Raw genomic sequence first — 5,462 nt, 5'->3', positions numbered from 1 at the left:
CCAACAACAAGTGGCATGCATCCATTGGGCTACCATCACACTAGATTTCATCTTTATATTTATTTCCAACAGAGAATTGAACATAACAATGCTTTGTTACCTTAACTTCATTTTTTTTTCTCAACCATTGTAACTTGTAAGGATGAGAATGTACTTCAGTTGGAAGTTTCAACTTTTCTACCATGTAGTTGGCAATAACATTCTTCCAGCTACCACTATCAATAATGACATTACAAAACTTCCCTTGGGATGTGTACCTCGTATGGAATGTGTTATGAAGAAGCCAACTTTCATCTTTTGTCATTATAACAGTGTTAACGTTACGACAAATAATAAGAGCTTCTCCATGGTTAGTAGAAATTTCTTCTATCTTTTCTTTATTGAATATTTCTAGCTCATCATCTACTTCTTCTATACTAGGTTCTTCCGTAACTTCTTCTTTTACTAAGGAAATAATTCTTTGATTTGGACAATTAAAAGCAATATGCCCAAATCTTTAGCATTTGAAGCACTTTTTGTTGACATTAGAAGCACGAGTAGAAGTAGTTTCTTTATTACTATTGTTTGCAGTTTTGAGAGTTTATCTTTAAAGGCGGAATAGTTGCTGAACTTTGTCTCTTAAGGTTTGAGGTGGAATCTTTTTGTCTAAATGAACTCATTGAGCATTCCCGTGATCGTTGTTTCTCAACATTTAGCACTAATCTAATGATATCATCTAAGTTCCAGTATAGTTGTAGTTAAACAACATTTGCAATTTCAACATTGAGACCCCCAAGATAACGAGCTACAGTTTGTTCTTCTGGTTCATAAACATCACACTTTATGTGAAGTTGTTCGAACTCCATTGTATATTCTTCTGCCAATATTGTTTTTTGCCTCAAGTTATGAAATTTGATAAAATTTTTTCATCGATAATGCTCAAGAAGGAACTTATGCTTGAGTTCTTGACATATCTTATCCTATGTTCTAATCTTGTTGCGGCCTTCTTTTTCTCGTTACCTTTTGATATTTTTCCTACCAAATAAAAGTGTGCTTCTTCAATTTAATTGTCAAAAGCTTCACACGTTTTTCATCAAGAATATCTTTGAGCTCGAAAACTCTTTCCACTATGTAAAACCGGTCAAGAAAGTCATCAGAATGAAGTCTTTCTTCAAACTCAGGAATGTAGACTTTGATTCCCAAATCTCTGGTAGTAGTAGTTCTCAAGCGATGAATAGGTTCTTCTTCATTATAGGATGAATTTGATGAAACGGGTTGATATCATTCTCTTCATCACTAGAGTTGCTATTGTTGATTTGAGGATCACGCCTTGCGAGTTGTTCTTGTAATTCTTGAATTTGTTGACGTAATTCTACAATCTTGATCTTGTGATCATCTCTTCGACGATGTTGGCGTCTTGGCGACATATTATTGTATGATGATGACAATGTGGTGATATAGAAAAAAATGATGATATAACTATAAAACAATAAAAAAATAAAATTACCCAAACACGGAGTATCGAAACCAGACAGCGAACCTAAACTATGAAACAAACAATGACCCTCCCACTCTGATACCAAACTGATGCCGCGGTGTTGTAAAGACACTTAGGCATTGTGAAAGACACCAATTGTGGTGAGGTTGAAAATCCCATTAAAGTGAACCACCAATCTTAACAAGGTTGAAAAACTCCACTAAAGTTAAAAATAGCCAAAGTCCTACTTTGGTTGGTTAGGCCAAAGATATTAAAAACCTCTTACTCTTTAAAAAGATCATAAAGGAATAAGCACTCTTACTTAAGAAAATATTATTTATTAACTCTCAACTTGAATGTGTATAATAATTAAACCTAAAGGTCCTATTTATAATATTATAGGCCTATATCCTAATAAAACTATACTTTTAGTTGTCTAATATAATTAGAATAATTAACAAAAGATTTAAATAAAATAGATATTTTATTGCTAAATAGAACATGACTAGCTTAAAGTCATAATACAAATAAAAGAAGAATTTTACTATAACTATAATTCCTAAATAATAATAATATAATAATAATATACTCTTGTATCACACTGCAATGTAATTTAATTAGATATATTACAGAGAATTTGTTCCCACGTCCCTCATACCAAACACTACCTAAGAACATGGCTTTATTATATCTGTTGATAAAGAAAATTGAAGGCTTCCAAGCATTTCATGTATTATACCCTCTCTTTTTATTACTATACAAACAAATTATATAAGAAAGTGATCAAGATGCCCAATTGTTTAAGTTGTGAGCCAAAAAGTATCCTAATTAAGCAAACATTAAATTAAAATTAAATCTTTCTTCCAATTATTTTGTAACAATGATAAAAAAAATATATGTACAGACCAATCAATCACAACATGATACTTTTCAGTAACTTTTTTTAAAAAATTAAACTATAACACATACACTTTATCTAAAAGATTAATTTTATGAGGTGTACAATATCTGCATTTATAAATGCAAGACTCCTTTTTTACCAATTTGATATGAGATTCTATAATATTCTTTTCCACTTGAACTTGCGATACCCTCACAAGTTGAGTCAACTTGCTTACTCCACCCATTGGAGCACCTAATGTGACATCAAAATTGAGTTTGAGTTGGTTCTGACATTGTTTTGTCATGAGATTATTACTTCATTTTTCTCGAAAAGCTAATATATTGAGATGTGCGACATCAATGTTTATAAATCCAAGAATCTTCTTTTACCTTGGTGTAAGATTTAGTAATAAATGCAATATGCATGTCATAGACAAAGTTATTGAAGTAAAGGAAAAAAATTAAAAATTTTTATCATTAAAAAATCAATTAATAACATATTTGGATTTTAAGTATTTACAATTTGGCATATTTTTACTTACACTCCACAATGTATATGACTTTCACTTTGATAAAGATATACCAATAAGAGGAAATAGGGAACAAATATCAACAAGTTGTTATAATATTAATATAGTGGTAAGTATTCTCGTCTGTCACCCAGGTTCAATCCCCAGCAATGGCAATCCAGCAAGTCCATACAACTAAAATAGATTATGAAATTCAATTGAAACTCTTTAAAAAAAAAAGAGGAAAAAAACTCTCAAATGTGAAGAATCCAAGATGTTGTAATTCATTTGAAAGAAAAAAAAACATAATATAATAAAAAATTTTAGCAATTTTGCATAATTCATTTATATATATTATTAATTTATTAATGATTATAAAGTATTTATTATCTAAATTTGGTTATAAATGATATCTTTTAATATTAAAATTTAATTCTATTTACTATTATTTTATTTATAAATTGCTTGTAGTTAATGTTGTACTTCCTAAAATTCAGTAATTGTTCAAAATATAACTTCAAACTTCAGTTTAACTTTTTATAAATTAACTTTAATTTATTAATAAAAATTTTATTAATAATGTATATAAAATTATCTTTTATTTTTGGATTGAGTTTTACAACAGATACCCATGTTATTTATAATTTAATATGCCGCTTCAAATTTTTTACGAATATTACTAATCGGGGTTTAAGTACTAAGTGTTAATTTTTAATCGAGTTTGAGTACCTTGTCCACCGTCATTCATAAATAAAAATATGCACAAATTTGACTTACAATTAATTTATATAATTTACACGTATGATGTCATTTTGTAAAAACATTTTAAAGAAAAGATATTTAAATTCACTTTTTAATTTGTTAAAGATATAACGTTCAAAAAAGTCTTTAAATTATTTTAAAAAATTTAAATAAATCTTTATTCTTTTATAAAGTTCAATCAAACCCATGTACTTTATTTTAGGTTAAATAAATTTTCATAATTAATGGTTGATTAATTGTTATTTGTCATTTTATGTCACATGAAAGATAAAAAATGCCATATGACCATATTATCATATCACATCATTATTTATTATGATGCATCAGTATGCTATGCAAATTAATGTCACTTGGTTAACCATAATAGCGTGTTTGATTAAAGGAATGGAATAGCCATTCCCTTTATTCCTATTATTAATCTAAAAATGCATTTAATTAGATGGAATGATCATTCCTAGGAATAGCCATTGCAGGAGAATACGGAATAACCATTATCGAGCCCCTTTCGATAATGGCTATTCCGAACTAGTGAGAATAGAAAAAAAATTAAATTAGATGAAAATACCCTTTTAAAATTTCAAAAATTACTTCTATATAATATAAATTTTTTCATTTCTTAAGTTTTCTTTCTTTCTCTACCTATCACCTTTCTCTCATTCTCTCTTTACATTTCCTTTTCCATTTGAGGTTAGCTGAGGGTTAACAGAGGGGACGGTAGCGATGACACTAACGTCAATTGCAAGAAGCACTAATCTAGCACTCCCTGGCCAGATTTGGCCATGATGAGTGCTAATCTAGCACCTTTCAACCAAATCAATCACAAGAAGTGTTGGATATGGCATTTCCCAACTAGATCTCGCAACCAAATCTGACACTCCATGGCTAGATTAGATCATGGGAAGTGTCAATTTTGCACTCTAACGTCTAAATCCAACCACAGAGAACGCCAAATCGACGCTCTATTACGCCGACCACATCTCTAATGGTGGCTAGTTGAAAAATAATGAAAAGACAAAGAAATGAAATTACTAACATGAAAAAACCCAAAAAAAGGAAAAAAAACTAAAAATTATTATTTTATATTTTAAAATTAAATTAAAACTTTAATTATAAATTATGAAAAATTAATATTTAAATTTTAAATATTTAATTATAATTTTTTAATATTTTAAAAATAAAAATAAAAAATTCATACATTATAATAAAAGGATGTTTTTACCATTTATTATTTATTGCTTTGTTATTCCTAAAACTATTTTTATCAATCAAATATAAGAATAAATGAATATAACAAATGTTATTCTATTCTTATAAACTAAACTATATAATAATTATTTTTTTATTTTATTCTCATGTAATAATTACCTTATTCCAACTCTATTTTATTTCGTGAATCAAACATATTTTTTTGTGATAAGAATTTATTTGATTTAACATAAAAATATAAGATTTATTTAGATTAAAATAAAAATATAAAAGTTGGTTAATGGAAAAAAATTATTTAAATTTGTTAAAATTGATTGGATTCTTTTTGGAATATTAAATCTTTATTAAATATCATGCATTTATGACATCTCAATTTTTAAATTTAAAATTTCAGGATAAGAAAGTTTATATAGTACTCCTACTAGACGGAACTCATAGGAGATTAACGGCACATACTGAGGCCTTCAGTTGATGATCATAAAATGAAGAGCAGAAGTGGACCCACAATCAGTACATCATTTTCGTTTAGTACATTGTTTTGGCAATCATAAGAAAATCCAAGGAACGGTTATCCTGTAAGGAAACCAATCTCACATATGCCGAAATCCACCGGATCATTATCTGCCCCACTTCTTTTCTCTCTCCCG

The sequence above is a fragment of the Theobroma umbraticum genome, unplaced genomic scaffold (genome assembly GCF_002168275.2).
Source record: "Theobroma umbraticum cultivar Fairchild unplaced genomic scaffold, ASM216827v3 scaffold_239.1, whole genome shotgun sequence".
Taxonomy (NCBI): Eukaryota; Viridiplantae; Streptophyta; class Magnoliopsida; order Malvales; family Malvaceae; genus Theobroma; species Theobroma umbraticum.
The sequence above is the reverse complement of the archived record's forward strand: the minus strand, read 5'-3'. Positions refer to the sequence as shown.